The following is a 22,833-nucleotide window of genomic DNA, read 5'->3' on the forward strand; positions in this document are numbered from 1 at the left end:
GAATTTGTTATAATATTGCTTCCGGGTGTTTTTTTTTTTTTAATGTTTTTATTTTTTTGGCTTTGAGTCATGTGGGATCACACCCACATCCCCTGCTTTGGAAGGCAAAGCCTTAACTATCGGATCTCCAGGGAAGTACCTAGAGTAGTAAAGACGCTAAAACTATAGAAGATGGTAGCAATGAGTGCTCATATTCTGACACGGCCCCTGATCTCTTTCTCTTCAATTGAGTATTACCCATACAAATCCCAAGTGCAATTCTAACAGAACCTCTTTATCAGAGTTGGGGAATTAAATGAAGCTCATAAAGCTAGGTAGGACTTTAAGCTTACGGCAACACTGGCAATCACAAACTTAGATGCAAAGGAGGATGACTGATCATGGCTTAGCAGTCCAATGAAGAATTTTCCAAGCAAAAATTTCTTGAAAAGCCCACGAGCAAATATTCAAGTCAGTTCTACTTTATAGAAGACAAAATATTAATAACAACTACATTTCAGAGCTGTTTTTTAGGTTTGTAAGCAACGAATCAAAGACTGTTGATCGACAGACTGAAACAGCACACGAAAAGCCCAGGGACACATTCCAAGAAGGACGCTGAACTTCACCAGGTCTGGAATGAACATCCCCGTCAAACAGGAAGAGATCTTCTGGACATGACATGAGCTGTGGCCGGCTCTGCCTCATTTCACTTTATGGATTTATGGCCCCTCCCCAGTTAAAGACCCATCCTAGGAACCACGTGTGGCTCATGTATTTGTCATTCCTACTATGGCATGGCATGAATAAATCATGGGCCTGGGTCTGTGAAGCCAGCCTGTGATTCATGGAGCCGAAGCACCACCCCCCAGGACTGTGTGCTTTATGACAGTAAACCCTGGAACAAGACACAATTTCCTGACTCAAAAAGCAGCCTTTAAATCAGGACACCTGGACAGCCCTGGAATCACTTAAAAAATGCACCAGGTCTCAACTCATCTTGGTTCCTCAAGGCTGGCCTGCACTTGCCCCAGGCCAGCTCCTTTTAACACTATTGAAAATCGATCCTTTCTGAGTGAATCACTGTGGTGAGAGAACTACAGAATAAACCAAAATGTATCTCTCGACCTCTGATCTCCTCTGTCCTCTGTTTTTTCCTGACTGAATTATCCATTCAAGAAAACCGTATTCCCCAAGTCAAATGTGGCTTCCCAGGCGGCGCAGTGATAAAGAATCCACCTGCCAATACGGGAGCTGCAAGAGACAGGAGTTTGATCCCTGGGTCAGGAAGATCCCCTGGAGGAGGGTTCAGCAACCCACTCCAGAATTCCTGCCTGGAAAATCCCACGGACACAGGAGCCTGGTGGGATACAGTCCAAGGGGTTGCAACGAGTTGAACACAACAGCACACACACACTTCGAGTCAAAATCCTCTCAAGCCTTTTCCCAGCTTTTAAAACTCAAACCACAAAGGCCACCGTTTGCTGCTTAAGGTAAATAAAGCAAGGGACTGTGAGTCTGGCTTCCATCTAGGTAAGGCAATGAGCTGGAGTGACGATGGGGATGAACCTGCCAGGGCGTCACTTGCTTGGAGACCTGCACTGCCATCAGCATGACCCAAGCAGACCATACAGACACTTCAAACCGAGACTGGCCACAGTACCAGCCTCTTGTCTAGGAAACATGAGATAATAACCAGCTGGAACGGTTATGTGTTGGTGGAAAAGGGCTTTTGACATTAAGCCCTAAGAATAATCACCAAGCTAGCTTTGTTGTTCTGAACTCTTTGCAAACAACGCTTAAAGCCACTAAGGCAACGACTCTTCTCAACAATCAAGTGGGGCAGCCACTGTGGCCAGAGCTCCTAAAGCCACAAGCATGCCTCAGAGGACTGCAGCCCAGAGCGCACTTGAGCGGCACCTTCACGAGAGGACCTGGACCAGAAGCTCACAATCGAGTGGTTCCCGAAGACCTGACCATCAGAAACCAAGATGATAACTATTTTAAGCCACTACCTTTGGGATAATTTGTTGACGAATACAGAGGATAAAGGCCAGATTCCATAGGATGGTACAGAAGGCCCTTCGTGAGCCTGAACACTGCCTGTCTTCCTCCCATGATCCATTATAATTTACACGCCAACATTACTGAAGCACTTGTAATTCTCCATGTCTTGTCAGCAGCTCTTCACAACCCTTTCCTGATACCATAGCCGCCAAGAAGTCACCCTGATCATCAACTCCTATCTCCCATGGGTCTCATATAACTTGAGCACAGCTGCAACTCTGTGCTACCTTAACCCCCGGCAACACCCAGGGCCAGCTGCACAGCACAACTGGAGCTGGAGTCGGCATGTGAACCAAGCACACAGCAGCTTTGTGTACGTGCTCCAGTTTTGAACTTGATCATTCTTCTATGTATTTGTTTATATCTCTCTCCTTAGCACCTGAAATAGGTATTCAATAAACACTTGAATGAACAGACTTGTGTTAAAATTTCAATATAACCACAGTACACCAACACTTAAAATATACAACTGTAAAAAACAAGAACTGTGTACAACTAGCAATGTTAGCAATTAAAAACTTTCATCTCCTATTTTAAATTCTAACTCCAGACACAAACTTTTCATCCACCGAAAAAAGAACAGATTGTAGAGATGCAGTCAGTGTATACTAGGCAATTGACGTCCCAAACAGAAAAGGATTTTATGGTCAATGGAAAACAATATGTAAACTTTAGGTCCCTTTTCACGTTGTGAAGCACATGTGTTTTGCTGTGCTCAGTCGTGTCCGACTCTGTGTGACCCCACAGACTGTAGCCCACCAGGCTCCTCTATGGGATTCTCCAGGCAAGAATACTGGGGTGGGTTGCCACGCTCTCGTCCAGGGGATCTTCCCAACCCCAGGGATTATACCCAGATCTCCCACATTGCAGGCGGATTCTTTACCATCTAAGGCACCAGGGAAGCCCCGTGAAGCACATGGAAAGAAGGCTGAGGCTGCTTGTGGCCCAGCACTGAAGCCTGTCTGGAACATGGCAGCGAGCTGGGGCTACATGGTGAACATACTCGGTCTTCTTTGAGGTCACCTTTGTAATTAAACACAGCAAATCTGCCTAAAAGTGGCAGATTTCAGAATCTCCCCCCAACCCCTGCCAATACCTGGAAGAAATAAGCAAAACATTGCAAAAGCCTGCAGAACATTCACCTGTGGGAACCAGACAACACTAAGGTCACAACCTTGGAGGAAAAAAGATTGAAAGGGTACATTTACAGTTCAAGAGAAGAAAGTCAGGAGGAACACATCTCTAGAAACCTCGGTAGAGGCGAGAGAAACTACCAGGAAAAGCTATTTTCTAGGGAGCACTAACGTGAGAGTGTGCTCAGCTATGTCAACTCTTAATGACCCCACAGACTGCAGCCCACAGGGCACCTCTGTCCATGGGATTTCCCAGACAAGAATACCGGGGAGGGTTGCCATGACATCCTCCAGGGCATCTTTTTGACCCAGGGATCAAATCCATCTTTTCTGAGTCTTAGCAGGAGGATTCTTCACCACTGGGCGGCCTGAGACCCACAGGGAACACTAAAGCATTCAGCAAATGATCTAAACCCTACTTGCTTTTACCAGGATGAATGAACGCCATTTATCAAAATTCCAGAAGGAAAAAAGAAAAACAAGCCCAGGTCTTCCGACAGACTCTGCACTGCCCCAGTCGAGGTACTGTCCCTTCTCCACACACCCTAAGACCCAGAAGAGCAGAAGTCACCCACTCCATATCAGGAGCATCAGACCCGGGAATTTCATAATCATCTAGATCGTCAAGTACAATGGCAGGATAGATATTATTGAGTGTGTAAAAATAAAAAAAAAAGAAAAAGAAAAATTCAATATCTGTAAGTCTTAGCTGAAAAAGCCAATTAAAGATAAACATTTAATAAACAAAACAAGACAAAAAAATCAAAGAATTCAGGAAAGTAAAGCGAAAATTCAGGAAAGGGTAGGTGTTAAAGCACAGAATTTAGATGCAAAACCAACACTGAGTACAGCTGGAAATTATAGCCATAAATGAAATATAAATATTGTAAACCTTTGTGAAGCTGAAATGAAAATCTAACTTTAAAAACTGGTGAGAAATGGTAACTTCCTCATTTGTGAGAGCATGATTGCATGGTGCTGAAAAACATGACTTAATCTCTTAGTTTTTTCTTATCCTTGGGAAGATGTCTCAGGAATTCTTCTCCTGGAAAGAAATGGTTGAAACTCCATTTGTTCATTCTATCACAAGTAAAATTAAACTCAATTTTTATCCAAAATGGCATTTTCCTATGAACACATTAATTTCTTCCCTCTTTTTTTGTCTGTATATATGCTTCAGTTCAGTTCAGTCGTTCAGTCGTGTCTGACTCTTTGCGACACCATGAATCGCAGCACGCCAGGCCTCCCTGTCCATCACCAACTCCCAGAGTTCACTCAGACTCACGTCCATCAAGTCCGTGATGCCATCCAGCCATCTCATCCTCTGTCGTCCCCTTCTCCTCCTGCCCCCAATCCCTCCCAGCATCAAAGTCTTTTCCAATGAGTCAACTCTTTGCATAAGGTGGCCAAAGTACTGGAGTTTCAGCTTTAGCATCATTCCTTCCAAAGAAATCCCAGGGTTGATCTCCTTCAGAATGGACTGGTTGGATCTCCTTGCTGTCCAAGGGACTCTCAAGAGTCTTCTGCAACACCACAGTTCAAAAGCATCAATTCTTTGGTGCTCAGCCGTCTTCACAGTCCAACTCTCACATCCATACATGACAACTGGAAAAACCATAGCCTTGACTAGACGGACCTTAGTCGGCAAAGTAATGTCTCTGCTTTTGAATATGCTGTCTAGGTTGGTCATAACTTTTCTTCCAAGGAGTAAGCGTCTTTTAATTTCATGGCTGCAGTCACCATCTGCAGTGATTTTGGAGTTCAAAAAAATAAAGTTTGACACTGTATATATGCTTAGGATGGACTAGTTTGAAATCTCCCTGCTGTCAAGGAACTCTCAAGAGTCTTCTCCAATCCATCACCCCAATTCAAAGCATCAATTCTTCGGCGCTCAGCCTTCTTCATGGTCCAAGTCTCACATCCATACATGACTACTGGAAAACCATTTTAGCTTTGACTAGATGGATCTTTGTCGACAAAGTGATGTCTCTGCTTTTTAATATGTTGTCTAGGTTTGTCACAGCTTTCCTGAAATTAACCCTGAATATTCACTGGAAAGACTGATGCTGAAGCTCCAATATGTTGGTCACCTGATGTGAAGAGCTGACTTGCTGGAAAAGACCCTGATGCTGAAAAGACTGAAGGCAAAAAGAGAAGAGAGCAGCAGAGGATGAGATGGTTGGATGGCATCACCGACTCAAAGCACATAAGTCTGAGCAAACTCCAGGAGATAGTGAAGGACAGGAAAGTCTGGTGTGCTGCAGTCCATGGGGCTGCAGAGTCAGACATGACTTAGTGACTGACAATAATATATCTTTAGAAATATGATAGGAATCAATATCTCCTACATTTGATTACTTCCCAAACAGCTGAGTTTCAGGCTATTTTTTACTTTCTTACTTCTATTTTTGCTATTGCAAAAAATGTTTTAAAATAAAAGGATTATAATAAATACGTGATTAAAAACCTGACTTAAGACACAGTATGACAAGAAAAAGCAAGTGTTTGGACTCCAACTCTGCTATATACTTGCTCTGTGGTCTGAGACATAACTTCTCGAACCTCATTTTTCTTATCTATGAAATGGTAACACAAATGTCTAAACTTCCCAGAGTAGTTAAGATTTTGACAGTTTAAAATACAGCACCTCTATTACAGCTGTGAAATTGGCACGTGGAAGGCACTTAACAAGTGTTAGTTTTCCTAGAAAGCTCAGGCTGTGATAACAGAAGTAGAAAGGAGAAACCCACTTATACTCTTGGTCTTATATTTCTCTCCAATTATACTTTTTAACCTTTAGTCAAGAGCCAAATGGATATGAGTTTTATCTCCGAAGATTAGTGTGGCTGAGGGCTGTTAGTTTTATTACAACATGATGATGAAAATGTACTAGAACGAGTTTTCAATATAAACAACATAAACCTCCGTGTGGTTCCAGTCTTTCCTTTCCTCCCTCTTGAGAAATCTGTATCTTCTTGACTCAGTGCAAAGAGAATATCACATTTAAAGTGTATTAAAAATATCTTTTCCTCCACAGAGTTTGACAAGATCTATTGAATTCTGAGAGTAAAGGTCATGATTAGCAAAGAGAAACAATCACCACAAAACTGACCACATTATCTAAAAAAAAAGGTCCGTCCCCAAACCGGACAATCTCCCCACCTTGAGGTCCATAAAACAACTGTAACACGTCAGAGGTTTTATTTATAAGCAAAGATGAAAATATTTGAACCTACGAAATCTGTAATTTAGAAGAGAAGTCTCAGTTCATTTCAGCATGTAGCCTGGAAGCGCTAGGAGACGGAGGCACATGGACAGAACCAGAGCTGTGCAGAAGGTAAGGAGAGAGGCTGAGACCCGAGTCAGGCGGGTGGGAGTGGACAAGATTCCTGACACCCATCTGCAGAGGGGAGAGGGGCGGTTAAGGGACTGAGAGATGAGTCAGTGTAAATAATGTAACTTCCTTTAAAAAATGACTCAATACCAAGTCAGCTGTACTGAGATGGATGAACTGTTGCGGTTCATGGGCTTGCAAAGAGTCGGACATGACTGAACGACTGAACTGAACTGAATCTGCCTTTCTACAGGATTCAAGTCAATCATTTTATGGCCCAGGATGACTCGCCTGGTGCAAAGATTATCTCAAAATACATCTTGTGGGTGAGGGGCCTGGTGCCATTCTCTGATTTTTGAGACATTCCTTTCTTTCATTAACAGACTGCTAGGAACTTCTCCCCTGGAGAAGGAAATGGCAACCCACTCCAGTCTCCTTGCCTGGAGAATCAAATGGATGGAGGAGCCTGGTAGGATACAGTCCACAGGGTCACAAAGAGTCAGACACGACTGAGCGACTTTTTACTTTTACTTTACTAGAGTCTGCCATACAGAGTGAAGTAAGTCAGAAAGAAAAACAAAGAGGATGAGATGGTTGGATGGCATCATCGACTCAATGGACATGAATTTCAGCGAGCTCCGGGAGATGGTGAAGGAGAAGAAAGCCTGGCGTGCTGCAGTCCACGGGGTTGTAAAGAGCTGGACACGACTGAGAAACAACCAACAACGCATGTATACAGAATCTAGAAAAATGGTACTAACGAACCTATTTGCAGGGCAGGAACAGAGATGCAGATGCAGAGAATGCACCTGTGCACCCAGCAGGGGAAGGCTGGGGTGCACTGAGAGAGCAGCGCTGACACACGTACATCAAGAGAAAGTCGCTCAGCCGTGTCCAACTCTGCGACCCCATGGACGGTAGCCTGCCAGGCTCCTCCGTTCAGTGGAATTCTTCAGGCAAGAATACTGGAGTAGGGGACCATTCCCTTCTCCAGGTGATCTTCCCATACATACACTACCACGTGTAAAATAGATAGTTGGTGTGAAGCTGCTGTATAGCACAGGGAACTCAGCTCCATGTTCTGTGATGACCTAGAGGGGTGAGAAGGGATGGGGAGTGGGAGGGAAGCTCAAGAAGGAGGGGTCATATGTATACTTATGGCTGATTCACACCGCTGTATGGCAGAAACTAACACAACACTGTAAAGCAATTATTTTCCAATTCAAAAAAAATTAACTCAGTATCAATACCAACATAGCTAAACTCCAAAGTTACAACACAATCTGCTTTAAGGAAGACTAGACAGGTAGTTTCTATGGTAGATACAGTTTTCCTGAAGAAACCTTTTACATCACAAGCAGCATGATGACTGGGTGGGATACATTCATGCCAAAATAATGAGAAGCAGCTATTTACCAAACGGTAAAATACCAAGATTCATACTAAAACTGCTGTCATCTGAAGGTGCCGTGCAATACTTTAAAATCAGTGATACAGCTTAAAAGGGGGAAACGAAGTGCAATAAATGGTTCTCTCCTTGGGGTGATGGACCAGGCTGTGATGGGAGAGAACCGTCCTCTGCTTTGGATGCTGGTCTGCACCGGGCCCTGTGGGTCTCCTGGCACCAACATAAGAAAACCCACAACGGTGGTAATATCTGCTCGAGCCAGGAGCTCCCACGCTTGTCTATACAAAAGGGATGTTTCTGAATAAACACTTCAAAGCTGCTGAGGGCCAGGACTGGGTAGTTCAGGGGCTGTCAGGAGTTGTGGACAGCCTGAGTGACAGGCTAAAAAGACAGATTACCTAGAAATTTATTTCATTAAAGTTCGAGTGTGCTTGATTCTTAAATGTAGACAGTACTCCTGTATGCATTCATCCAATGGATTCCTCACTGGTCTTCTGCTCTGGTCTCTCCCCCTTCCAACGCATCCCAGATAGAACCAGCACTGCCTTCCTGAAACGTGGATCCGCTCATGCCATATCCCTGTTCCCTATGGCTACAGAATCAAATTCTCAATGTGTGGCACAGCTCACATGACCCTTTTAGCACTGTCCTTCAGAATTTGCCTCTAAAACCTCAGATATGCAGATGACACCACCCTTATGGCAGAAAGCGACAAGAAGTGAAGAGACTCTTGATGACAGTATGAAAAAGGAGAGCGAAAAGCTGTCTTAAAACTCAACATTAAAAAAACTAAGATCATGGCATCCGGTCCCATCACTTTATGGCAAACAGATGAGGAAACAACAGAAACAGTGACAGACTTCATTTTCTTGGGCTCCAAAATTACTGCAGATGGTGACTGCAGCCATGAAATTAAAAGACACTTGCTCCTTGGAAGAAAAGCTAGGCCAAACCTAGAGAGCATATTAAAAAGCAGAGATACTACTTGACCGACAAAGGCCTGTCTATTCAAAGCTATGGTTTTTCCTGTACTCATGTATGGATGTGAGAGTTGGACTATAAAGAAAGTTGAGCACCGAAGAATGGATGGATGCTTTTGAACTGTGGTGTTGGAGAAGAGTCTTGAGAGTCCCTTGGACTGCAAGGAGATCAAACCAGTCCATCCTGAAATGATTTATCAGTCCTGAATATTATTGGAAGGACTGATGCTGAAGTTGAAACCCCAATACTTTGGCCACCTGATGCGAAGAACTGACTCACTGGAAAAGACCCTGATGCTGGGAAAGATTGAGGGCAGGAGAAGGGGATGACAGAGGATGAGATGGTTGGATGGCACCACCGACTCGATGGACATGAGTTTGAGTAAGTTGGTGGAAGCTGGTGATGGACAGGGAGGCCTGGCGTGCTGCAGTCCATGGGGTCTTAAAGAGTCAGACACGACTGAAGGACTGAACTGAACTGAGCCTTTGTTCCAGCAATACTAAATTTTTCATAGTTCCTGAAATACACCTTAGCATTCACACCCCTGTGACTTTTCATATTCTATCCTATTAAGACTGCTTTATTCTATCCTATTAAGACTGCTTTCAATGCTCTCTTCTCTTATTCTGCTTGAGAGATAGCTAATGGGTCTCTGACACCTGCCTCAACAATCCCAGGTAGACTGGGTCCCGCCCTTGCTTCAAGTTCCCACTGAGGGACTTCCCTTGTGGTTCAGTGGTGAAGACTGTGTGCTCCCACTGCATGGGGAACAGGTTCAATCCGTGGTCAGGGAACTAAGATACCACATGCCGGGATGTGGCCAAAAAAAATAAAAATAAACAGCTTCTCACCTGTTTCTAGAGAAGTCCCATAATTCTTAAGGGACCTACCTAGGATAAAAACAAACACAAAAAACTGCCACTGAACCCAGCTCTTATCTCATTTGTATCTATTAACACAATATATTGTGATTTCATGCTTTTCATGCCTTTCATATGTAAATTACCAAAACAGACCAGTAACAGGCACAGAATGTTTACCATTCTATGAAATACAAGAAGAAACTCTTATAAATATTTTTCCAAAGTTCAAAGTTTTGAATATCCATTCAGTGGTTCAGAAACAAAACTGTCCACAGAATTGCCTTAAGAATGCCAGGCTGATCTTGGAGCCTCAAATCGCTCCTGACACGCACTACAACATGAATGACACCTGAGTTCATCATGCTATGTGATAAAAGCAGATCAAAAAACTTTATGTTATGCAAGTTTGTAACTGCATAAACTATTTATTAACCAACGACCTCCACACACACATTTCTTCCTGGATACACCTGTGGTGCAGCCATGGCAGCCTGGCGTGCTGGCCTGGACTTGTGTGGGGGCCTGAGCCTTCTCTGGTCACTCTGGGTCTTCCCAGGGCTTTTGTCCAGACCCTCGGCCAGGACCTGGCTGTGTTTTCCACTCGCCAGGTCCTCTAAGAATCAGTCTGGGGTCCTGTGCTGGCGGGGATCCTGCGTGATGGAGACCACTCATTGCACCTAGTCCCAGGTGAGCTGTCTTGCTCCCCTGGTGAGGTCCAGCCCGCTTTCCTCAGCAGCACATGGTGGATCTTTGCCCCACATCCTTAATTGCAGTCATGGCTAAAGCAATTTTCCACTGGGCCCTGAGTGCATCTCTCCGCCTCAGCTCTTATAATTTGCTTCCACTGGGAACTGTTAAGCTAGTCTCCAGAATTTCTTTAAGGAGAAACCAAACATATTAGAAGGCTTCCCAGGTGGCTCAGTGGCAAAGAATCCGCCTGCAATGCAGAAGACACAGGTTGGAGCCTGGGTTGGGAAGATCTCTGGAGAAGGAAATGGCCACACACTGCAGTATTCTTGGTGGGAAATCCCATGGACAGAGGAGCCTGGGAGGCTACAGTCCACGAGGGCACAAAGACTGGGGCACAACTCAGTGACTAAACAATAGCAAGCATACTGGAAAGCTTGAGGTCAACAGTGTTGGGAGGTTTTGCTTACCTCACCTTCGATCATCCCTTCCCTTCAAACACCACGTCTTCTCATCATAGAGTCTTCTGTCCTTTCTCCTTCCTCAAGTCTTCCTCATCCTCTGCCTATACCTATCTATCTACTGAAACTCGTTCAGTCGTGTCCAACTCTTTGTGACCCCACGGACTGTAGCCCACCAGGCTCCTCCGTCCACGGGATTCTCCAGGCAAGAATATGGAGTGGGTAGCTATTCCCTTCTCCAGGGGATCTTCCTGACCCAGGGACTGAACCCTCTGCCTACAAAATAATGCTAGTTCATGATTTCGTGCCTGAATTACTTTAAGGTGTCCTCTTTTAGTATCTTAATTACTCACACATTTCCCCCACTTCCTCAATGAGGTAGGATTTAGGCAAAAGGAAACCAAGGTGTTAGACCTGTTCCTTGTCACTTATCAGTATAAACTGTAAAATGACTCCTGTACTGTGGCCTCCGCATCCTCCACCCTGAAATGAGAAGCTTGAAGGCAGCTCTTGCTAGGGCTGCTGCGAGGGTTCCCGAAATTCACTCAACATAATACACACTTGCACAATGTGAAACAATGACTTATTATTACTGTACTCATCACATCTTTTTGCATACCAAAATGGATTTCATCTACAGAGAGCTATCATTAAGCATTTGTGATGTGTGGCTGATTTGTTTTAGGCTTATGTAAAATCATTTTTGTGATATTAAATGAGTCTATATTGAAGAATTGAGGGAAAAATACAACTTATTTTGAAGATTTAAAAAAAAAACCTTAATTTTTAAACATTTATTTGTTTATGAAACGAACTCTTAAGGAGTTCTAAGAATGAAAAACACAAGAAACCCTCCCTTCTTCCTTAAGATCAGAGACTGATCTTCGCATTTATACTGCTAGGATGCAAATCAGTTCATAACACTGACTCAAGATGCTGCTGCTGCTGCTGCTGCTAAGTCGCTTCAGTCGTGTCCGACTCTGTGCGACCCCATAGACGGCAGCCCACCAGGCTCCCCAGTTCCTGGGATTCTCCAGGCAAGAATACTGGAGTGGGTTGCCATTTCTTTCTCCAATGCATGAAAGTGAAAAGTGAAAGTGAAGTCGCTCAGTTGTGTCTGACTCTTAGCAACCCCATGGACTGTAGCCTACCAGGCTCCTCGTCCATGGGACTTTCCAGGCAAGAGTACTGGAGAGGGGTGCCGGTGCCTTCTCCAACTCAAGATGCTAGTAACAGAAAACATGCACAGAGATCACTTCAATCTGTGGCGGAAGGTGGTAGGAAACAAGGGAGGTTCCTGTCACACTCAGAGAAAGTGGCGAATAGGCCCTGCTGTGGCATCGACCGGACAGAGAAGGGGGTGGGAGGAGAGAAAGAAACAGACAGGGGCGTGAGGGAGGAAAGGAAGACAGAGGCTGAAGCGGCGCTCAGGGCCAGGCCACGCGGACAGAAGGGAGGGGGCAGACAAGAGCCTCAAACAACATGCTAAGGAGCCTGAGGTTCACCCTGAAAGCAAAGCCTTCGGGAAAGTCCAACAGATAGAACATGACGCTTGTGTGTTTTAGTAAGTATTCATTTAGAAGTAACAGCAAAAAAGGACTAGAACAGAGCAACATGAGCTAGAAGGTCAATTAAGATTCTGCTGCAAATACGAAAAGTGATAAAATATCAGAAACACGATTACGGGGAAAATAAAAAGATGTGGAAATGTCATTCAGAGGATCCGAGTCTCTAGGATTATGACTGAAAAAGCTGTGCGGGGGCACAGCAGAAAGAAAATTAGGGATTATTTACTAGTGTCTATTTACTAGCATCTACTAGTGTCTATCTTGATGAGTGAGCGGATTACATTTATTGATGTTGAAAATATGGAGGAAGAGTGTTTCTGTAAAATAAATGGTGGGCGTAATTTTAGACATATTGGGACTGTTTGTGTAGCGTTTAAGAGGTCACTTCCTGAGGTCCAAAGCTTGGGAGTGAGACATGGTCTAGAGTGTCTATTTGTACTTGGATGTCATTAGCAGTTACAGATGGTAGCAGAAGTCGTTAAATAGCTAAGTTGCTTGGTGGGGGCGGATGAAGGTGGACGAAGTACACAAAGTGGACAGAGCTAACAATGGACTCTTTGGGAGAAGCAACCACAATGCGGAGAAAAATGAGTCCTTTGAATAAAGGTCAAAGAGATGGCAGGGAAACCAGTAATTAAAAGAACCAAAGATCAATTTTACAGCAATGGAAAGAATTCTCAACAAGAACTTATTTAGAGGCTGGCTATCATTAAATGTGTTACACTCACTATGGTAAAAGGCCTCTAAATGTTACTCTAAGTAAAATGCTTCTGTAAATACACATTTATCTTGCTAAAAGAAACTTATAAGAAGTTCATTGTTAGAACGTAAAGATATGAGAAATGACTCTAAAGGGATGGGTCCCCAAAGACGTAAGGAAAGAGTGATTTTCACAGGAACGTCTTACACTTTACTTCTCCAGAGAATCTGGCCCCTAAAACATAAAGGGGTTGTAAATCTGGATTAATGGAGTGATTAGTAAACCGAGCACACAAGGTTTAAAACTACAGCCAGGCCATTAGAAGTGAAATGATTTTAAATGCTGTTGATTTTCAACAATAGATATAAAAAGTAAAAAAACTACTCCGCACTGCAGCATTGAGACAACTATACATGAGTTAGTATGCTAGGTGCTATACGCTCATCACCAACTGAAACATTTTCGTTCCTGTAAAATGTAGGTCAACTTGTAATATCATATCCACAGACTTCTGAAATCAGTATTACTTTTAAGCAGCATGGTAAAAGTTTATGTCAAGTTGAGCCTGGAGTAATGTGAGTGATTATGCCACACTCTTCATTTGGGAGAAAAGCATGTTGAAACAGGAAGTTCTACTTTCTGTTGGCAATGTCAAGCCTTTCCAAGAGGGAGAAACAATGAAGTTTAAATAACTGAAGAAATTACCCTATAAACTATTCATAAACAGGAAACAACAACAAATACTTAGTTTTTAATCTAAAACATTTGTCCTTCTGAGCAGTTCCTAGTAAAACTAAAGGGAGAGCTTTTTCTTTATGTCTCAAGAATCAGCTTTCAAACATCAAGAATTAGGGCACGGAATCTGTCCCAAGTTCTTCCTGTACATAGTCTTTTTGGATTTGATAAAGAAGGTTTAACCAAGTTTAGTCTGGAAACTGCTATCATGCAGGACCAAAACTGAGTCTGCATCCTTTTGAGAAACACATGAACTTCTCTCCTGCATCACAGGCCTGCTCCTGATGAATACCTTCAGCTTCAGGATTATCGAAGACTGACTAGAGTCCAGCACCCGACAATCAGGGAATTTAGGTGGAATCATAGGACATAATACAGTGAGTTATTCAGTCTAGTTCGTCAGGTCAAGGACCATTTGGCCGGACTCTGGATTACCCCTTTTCAATGAACGGGCTTTGAGAAAAATGCCTTGCTTCTAACTTTATTCCACTTTGCAACAGGCTGCAAATCAGTTTAGTGAGGATTTTTCTACCTTACTGTCACAAAGTAAGGATTCAGATATAAATCAACCTGTAAAAGATTCAGAAAATAAATCAATGCGTTATTTTTAGGATTACTGACACCACACTGATGTTGGCTCATTTTCTCCAAAAAATGAGAAGTTTTCGGATCATGATTTTCAAAGTAGAAGACTGGCGGTTTCATATTATAGGTGGGTCCCTGAAACCAAATGGGCTAATCTGACTCCATATGAGTCTGCATGTTGTTAAATCAAAGCAACATCAAATTGAAGTAACTGTATATAGTGGTAACGATTAATGACCAAGTAAAGAAACACAACACAAAGAAGCAAGCAGGTGTGGGGACATGGAGAGGGATGAGCAGATAAGGCAATCTGCACCTTTGTTAGGAAAGGAATGATACACTATACACATGAGCGATAAATGCTGCTCTGGAACCCTTGTGCTGTGCTTAGTCGCTCAGTCGTGTCCAACTGTGTGTGACCCCATGGGCTGTAACCCGCCAGGCTCCTCTGTCCATGGGATTCTCCAGGCAAGAATACTGGAATAGGTTGCCATGCCCTCCTCCAAATCTTCCCTATCCAGGAATCGAACCCAGGTCTCCCGCACTGCAGGCCGATACTGTAACCCTTATTCTTTCATGTCTATACAATTTTTACTTATTTTTGCTTTTTTCCCTCAAAAGAGGAATGGGTGATTGGTGTGGTCAGTTATAAGAACCGCAGTCCTTAAAAATCTAATCTAGGGACTTCTCTGGTGGGAGACACTGGTTTGATCCTTTCAATCCACGAGACACCAGTTTGATAGCTGGTAGGATAAGACCCAGTAACTAAAAAATCCCCAAAAAACAATAAAAACGCTAATCTGAAAAGCAAATGGAATAAAAAAAAGTTAAAATATACACAATATTCCCTTAATGGAATGAACTATCCTCTCCAATTTCTGTCCTTCTAATACTAAATTTACCAAATTTTATGAAACAGGCTCTCATTTACATGCTGAACAATAAAATCAGTTGTCTTGGATTCTGTGGGTTGTTTTACTATAGCAGAGAAAACGCTAGGAAACAGAATAAGAAACAAAGCCAAACTCAACGCTTACTGGACAAGATTGGCAAATCTGACTATACCTCTGGATCCACAACCACTTAGCATTTTTCAACCTCTCATCTAGTTAGAAACAGCACACTATGGGTTCCTTGAAATTACTAAGGGAAGCTAAACAAGAAAGGTCCTGACTGTATTAGTATAACAGACTATTCTTTAATGTCTATTAGTATAGAGATGCACATTAACACATAAACTGCTTCTGTTTGTAAAATTTTGTCTTAAAATGTGATTTTCTGGGTTTCCCTTATCAAGTCTCCTTGCTGGACCACTATGAAAATCAAAGACAAAGGGAAACTTTGATGGATACAATAAAATTTCTTTTAAAAAAACTTCCCAAAGTTCATGCTCTGTCTAAAACCAAAGAAGAGAAGCTTTAGAGCCTCTCTATAAACACCAAAAACAAAAAACTATTTCATTAAATAGTGAGTAGGAAATGATCTATCAAATATTTCTGGAAATTAGTGCTTGAAATCAATTTCAAGCCACTGATCAATCTTTTGATTATTATGATCACAATCATGACTGATACTAATGACGATTTAATTCTTACAACAACCCAAAGAGGTGCTATAATTATCTTCATCTCAGAGATGGGAAAGACAAAGATAAATTAACTTATTCGAACTCTCATAGTTAAAAAATGGCTAAGATTTTAACTTTCATTTTGACCTATATCACTAAACTTCAACACTACCAGCACGAACAGGATTACTGAAAACAATTTAATCTGACAAACCTGTAAATCTAAGAATCAATTTATTAAAAAAGTTAATGGAGGAGTAGTAGTAGCATTATTTGCTCAGCTGCGTGCAACTATTTGTGACCCCATGGACTACAGCCCTGCCAAGCTCCTCTGTCCATGGGACTTCCCAGGTAAGAATACTGGAGTGGGTTGCCATTTCCTCCTCCAGGGGCTCCTCCCAACCCAGGGATGGAACCTGTGTTTTCTGCATTGGCAGGCTGGTTCTTTACTGCTGAGCCACAGTGAAGTCCCACGGATGGATGGAGAGGGAGTAAATATTTCACTGTTGTGAAACCTGAAAAAAAATGCTCAGTGGAAACTGAATTTAGAATAATGAGAGGTTCACTAGCATTTGAAACTGAAAACAACACTGGAAAGTTTACTTTTAAGTTCTGATGCTGTTTTCAATTGAGTTTGGGATGGTTTGAAAACATTTCCAGAAATCAGATAAATAGGAGTACCTAATAATTCTGGAATGTCTCATTTGGCATATTGTATACAGATAGTTTTTAAATACTGTATACATGTTGTATACAGTATTTGGCATATTGTATACAGATAGTTTTTAAATATATGCATCTCCCTCATCCTCACCCTGGGTAAAAAAGGTGGCCATAGTTATTTAATAGTTTGCTGCAAGTAATTCATTCTCATTCTCATTGCCTCTCTCTCTCACACACACACACACACACACACCCCACTTCCAGTGTTTCCACTGCCTGGATTATAGTCACTGGGACTTAAGACCTCTGACTTGGCACATTAAGAGTAACATAACGTATATTCTTCTTTGGTTTCCATGAGTGACAGGTACCCAGGAAAAGTTCACCTGTTAACCTCCTTGAGATGCATCCTATGAAGAAGTAAAAATACTGGCAGGCTCCAGAGTGAGGCCAGCACACTGTCTGGGTTCCCTGCCTACTTGGCCAGGAGGGCAGACTTTCGGATTCATTATCACCTTATCAGTACATCTGTCTGCTGCCAAGGGTGAGAGAAGACTAAGCCTCTTATGGCATCCTGGACTTTCTGACTTCTCTAAAGCAAAAGCAAATCCGGAACAGATGGATACGTTTTAAGCCTACTACACCCATTTACCCACGTTATTGGATCAATTAACTCAGCTCAGAGTTGGAAATGAACAACAGTGGCTCTGTCATTATATGGGCACCGTTCGAATACACTATGGTCAGGACTAAGGACAGGAAAGCTGACCGGTGAGCTGCGGGGGGAGAGAAGCGTGACCAATAGCGTGGTCTCAAGCCTGACGGAGACTCAGAGCTTAGAGGGTGACAGATCAGAAGTGAAATCCGGGTAGAGAAAGGAGAACAGTGGGAGGGAGAAACAGCTGACAATTCGTGTTGCACATTTAAGAGCAGAAATGTGGGGTTTTGCTTTTTTTTTTTTTAAGAAGACAAAAACAAAAAGCAATCATTCCTTCTAAGCAAAAATTTTCCCAGTCTTTTCTATTTTAGAATGTGGGTTAAGTCTTTAATTTTTCTCTGGGTAAAACATGGCCACACAATTTCTCTACAACTAACTACTATTCTTTCTGCCCACACTCAGACTTTAAAATTAGAATTATTCAGGTTTCAGACACTATACACTCAAGCCCTATTGTCAAAAGTATACAGAATATTCACATTCCTCACAAAACACATACTATATACCAACTTGGATCCTCTTTTTTAAGACAAAAGATTACTTTAGAAATGTAATTTTTTCCCAGTCTGATGTTGAAGAAGCCTAGCGACCAAGAGAGAGATGGAAGAAACAGAAGGTCTCTCAATTCCCAGACTAGAATTCTACCAGTTCACTGTGAAGGCACACAAACTCTTTATTAGTGTTTAATCAGCAAGAGTAAAGAAAATCATGTGTGAAAAAGGAAGTCTGCAAGAGGTTAACTGAATGAATGCAATGAAATCTAAAAGGGACAAGTTAGGCTGGCAAACTGGAAAACCATGTTAGAGATCAAAAGTTTAGAATATACAAACATGCCCCAAATGGGAAAACGACTACTGAAGCAAGTCACAGCAGTTTTCAATAAGGATGAAAGTGCAGAACTGGAAAACTGTGTCAGCTGGGAAGAGGTGAACCTAAAGAAACTGCTGAGAACTGTGGAATTACCATCTCTGGAATGGGGTTAGTGTAATGAATGCTTAATGCACAGCAATTTCTATAAGCACCAGATCTCATCAAGATAGCAAAGAAAAAAAGATGAATCAATAGTTCTTGTTTGTTTCTCACTGAAAACTGTACACACCAGAATAAATGAACACAGATGTTTCCTGGGATAGTGGGAAGAATCCAGTGGCAACCAAAGTGGGAGCTTGTGCCAGTCCTGTCACCAAGCTGGCTCTGACTGCGTGTGAATCACTCACCCATTCCGAGCACCAGTGGCCCTGCCTGCAAACGAAGAGAAGAGATGGGAAGACAGGAGCGCACCCTGTCCGGGAACTGACAGCACCCGGGAGGCGGGCGACCGTGTGGCTCCTCACAAGCAAGGAAGCTGGCTCCCAGGGCCACTCGCCCACAGTCACACCTACAGAGTGGGCAGCAGAGCCAGGCTGTGTGTCCAGCTCCGTTTGGCTCTGAAGTCCATAATGTAAAAAATACCGTCCTGCCCCTTGGCAGCCTCAGAAGCTGCCAGTGACCTTGACTTTCTGTGTTTTCCTCCTGAGAGACCCGCTGGCCCTCCCGCCAATTCCTCACTGCAGGCGCCTCTTCTGGGAAACTGTACCCAGTGCCGACAGGCTCTTGTTGCCCCGTCCCCATCCTTCCTCGCCTGGTGCCCACTAGTGACGAGAGGGTCCTCTAAGAGATAGCAACTCCTTATAGTAAAGGTTCAAAGTACAGGGGAAATGCCCAAAGCTTTGGAGACACACACTGGTGTCTTTGTAGAGTGCTTCCAACTCTCTGGTCACCCCAGTCACACGGGCCACTGCCGCTGCCCAAACACATCTCTGCCTTTTGTGCCGCACGCTGGCTAGGAACGCGCTTCCCTCCATCCATGGGGCTACCGTGCTGTCCAGCCCAGAAGGAATGTCCTCCTCCTCCTCGTGGCAAAGATCTTTGAACTGCAGCTCAGCTGTCACTTGTCCCCTCTTCAACCTCCTCCCATCAAATCCCCAATGAGCGGATTCTCGCCTTGAGATTCCACACCTTGGTTAAGGTACCATCTGACACTCACGTTGAGCCTGTCTTCTCTACTGGCAACTCTCAGGGTTTTATTTACTTTAGCTCACCTCCCCCTCTTACCACCTGTCAGTGTCTGGAAAGCAGTCTTGACTTAAAGTTTAAGATGAATCAGTAAATCTCGGGGGGTGGGGAATGCCTTCCTCATCAGTAAATACCACTGCTTCCTCATCAACACCGCGGTGGCCCGTCTCCAGCAGACCATCACACCGTGAGAGGGTCCTGCCTAGGGTGCGTACGTGCGTGGGGCAAGCGGCAGAGGGGAGGAGAGAGGGCAGCAGGAGCCAAGGAGACAGCTCCTCTCCTGAACCAGCACAGGCTTACCCTCTAGGAGGTTTTAGGTTGGGGAACGACATGGCCACGTTTCTGATGAGGAAAGCTGCTGGGCAGCAGACTGAAGTCAGAATTCAAAGGTGGAAATGGGCTGAAGACAGAGGAGTTGGAGGCAGCCTGGCTCCAGGGCTCCCCTTCTTCAGCAGAACCTCTCAGCAGTGAAGGGAGGGAGCCTGATAAGAGCAAGAGAAGGCGGGGATGGGCAAGCTCCGGCCACACAAAGGGAGCACCAGCGTCTCCGGGTGGAGACAGTTCACCCCCACAGGTACTCACTACCTACCAGCTACAGAACAGTTAACGTGCTCGGTGCTGGGATACGCAGAGATAAACAAGCAGCAATCCGCAGTCAAGCAAGGAAAACAGATTACAAACAAATAACTCACATACCGAATCATGGCTCAACAACAACAAAGGTCATTAACAGAGACAAGACATAAAGAAAGCAAGGTACCACAGAGTCAGAGGGAAGAAACAGCTTCAAGGACAAAAGGTGGGGCTCATTAGTAGGGGACCAAATATTACACAGCATCCACAGTGAAAGGGGACGGAAAAGGTAATAGTTTGCTTCTTAACTGTTTTTAAGTAAACAAATTCTGAAATTTCATAGTGAAGAACGTGGCGTCTCTACTTAGGTGTTTTTCCCCAGGTATAATGAGAGATGCCATCTTTTTCACTATGAAATTTCAGAATTTGTTTACTTAACAAAACCCAGGTGTAAGGACTTTGCTGGTGGCTCGGCTGGTAAAGAATCCACCTGCAATGGAGGAGACTCGGTTTGATCTCTGGGTTGGGAAGATCCCCTGGAGAGGGAAATGGCAACCCACCCCAGTATTCTTGCCTGGAGAATTCCATGGACAGAGGAGCCTGGCAGGCTTATAGTCTACGGGGTCACAAAGAGTCGGACATGACTGAGTGACTAACACTTTCCCCCCATCAAGCGTAGGTCAGAAAATTCCCATAATTCTAAACACCGTATATGACTAGACTAACTCAATGTCAAGTACTTTAACAATGGGACTTTAAGTCCCTCACCACATCAAGCAGGCAGATATCAATTTGAGTATATAATCTTGCAAGAGCACAGGTCATTTGTGCACTCCCCTGTCACAAACTTGGAAGCAGATGACTGACTACTTCTCAATGCATGAAAACCCAGAAAATGATCTGATCATTGGTTCTAAAAGGACTGGTGTGGAAAAAAAGTTACTTATTTCTAGGAATATGCTATTAATGTGGGAGTGAATTCCTAGTCTTTATTTAATTTTATTAGCGTGAAAGCAGAGAAGTGTCCATGCTGTGTAGTTGGGTACAATTGAATTCTTTGAGCTTATGGGAGCAAGGAAGAGTAAAGGAAGACAAACATTTGTTATGTGAACACCCAAGTGTTCTTTATAAAGATTTCTGAAGCAACTGCCTGCCTTCCCAGTATAGCACCTGAAACCACAGGTAAAAAATATCCCATCCGAAGTGCCCACAGAGAATCTTCACTGGGAGTAGAACAACCTTTAAAGGTTTCAAGTTTCCGGGAATGAAGCCAGTTTGCCTTTAAACTACGCAGAAGCTGCATTTCCTAACCTCAGTCAACACACAGTCGATCACTTAAAAACAGCACTGACAATCAGGCTCCATGGTGCACAAGCAGCAGGCAAGCGCTGCTTTCGCAAGAGGCACTTGTGTCTCCAGGAGAAGGTGCAGCAAAGGAAATCTAAGCTTGAGATAGTTACATACTGTGTGTAGCAAAGTGAAGGTCAACTGGTTTTGTAACAGGTGGTAGAGGAAAGAGACTGGGAAAACAGAAATAAATCTAGTTTGTTAACAGCAGAAGTAAAAGGCAGTCAAGCATGGACAATGCTCCTTGTTTGTGGTGGTGATGGTCTAGAAAGCAGGTGTGGCCACTGAATTAGCAAATCCTGGACTGCTACTCCTAAGGGAGACAGAGGATGAGGTAGGTTCCCGTCAGCTTCTGATTACATTTACATCAACCAGTCCATACCGAACTGTTCTACGTGTGTTTTCGTTAAAGGCACTGTATTTAATGGGCTTCCCTGGTGGCAGAGTGGTAAAGAATTCACCTGCAATGCAGGAGATGAGGGTTCAATCCCTGGGTTGGGAAGATACCTTGAAGGAGGAAATGGCAACTCACTCCAGTATTCTTGCCAGAAGAATCTCATGGACAGAGGAACCTGTCAGGCTATAGTCCCTGGGGTTGCAAAGAGTCAAGATACAACTGAGCGACTACACCACCACCACAACCGTATTTAACGTGTGTTGCTGACTCATGAACAATGAACTCATGAGCTACTGCTCACACCTAAATGGACCGTAGCCAGCACATGGGCTTCTTCCATAAGGTGCATCACGGGGATGTCAGACTGCACAGCCCTCCGTGCAAAGAAGGGGAGCAAGGGGCCTCCATAGGCCATGAGGAGGACCTGTGTTGAGTGTGAGCGCTGGGAAGAGCAGGCAGACAGCACTTGGCTCAGCCCCACTGGGACATGCAGGAGGTGAGTCTCAAAGCCGGGCCGCCCTCCCAGGTTCACGAACAGCTGTGTCTGCTGTGTCTGAGTACCACGTGTGCAGTTATGAATACATGTCAACAGCAGGTGAACTGGCACATACAGAACACCCGCAGATCATGATGGTTGACTTCACTTGTTTCAAATGCATTAAAAGAAAACAAACCTGTATTTTCCACCCCATTAATCAATCCTGCTTCCTATTAGAGTGACTGTGAGTGAACAGGGGTGGGGGAGGCATCTCTTTTTGCTTCAGGTTTGCTTCTATTTTAGAAAAGAAACAAAGCAGTTGCATATGAAGAAACTAAGCTAAACCCAGGACAAAATACCCGAGGGGTTCCCATGCCTCAGTCACCACATTATAACTTCCTGCATAAGAACACGTAAAGAAAATTGTGGACGAACTCAGTCAAGACAGGATCTGAACAAAAACCTGGAACTCTCAATTCTTTATCTCCTCGGATTACACTTCCTTCTCCTTCTCTCCATTCTTTCAAAAAACAC

At 43.7% G+C, this 22,833-nt stretch overlaps 1 protein-coding gene across 4 annotated transcripts in view; it reads right to left on the reverse strand.

Moving 5' to 3' along the window:
- ERC1 (ELKS/RAB6-interacting/CAST family member 1) overlaps window positions 1-22,833 on the reverse strand; it is a 273,734-nt gene that overhangs the window by 76,383 nt on the left and 174,518 nt on the right. The window lies entirely within an intron of this gene.

The sequence above is a fragment of the Oryx dammah genome, unplaced genomic scaffold (genome assembly GCF_014754425.2).
Source record: "Oryx dammah isolate SB20612 unplaced genomic scaffold, SCBI_Odam_1.1 HiC_scaffold_29, whole genome shotgun sequence".
Classification (NCBI taxonomy): Eukaryota; Metazoa; Chordata; class Mammalia; order Artiodactyla; family Bovidae; genus Oryx; species Oryx dammah.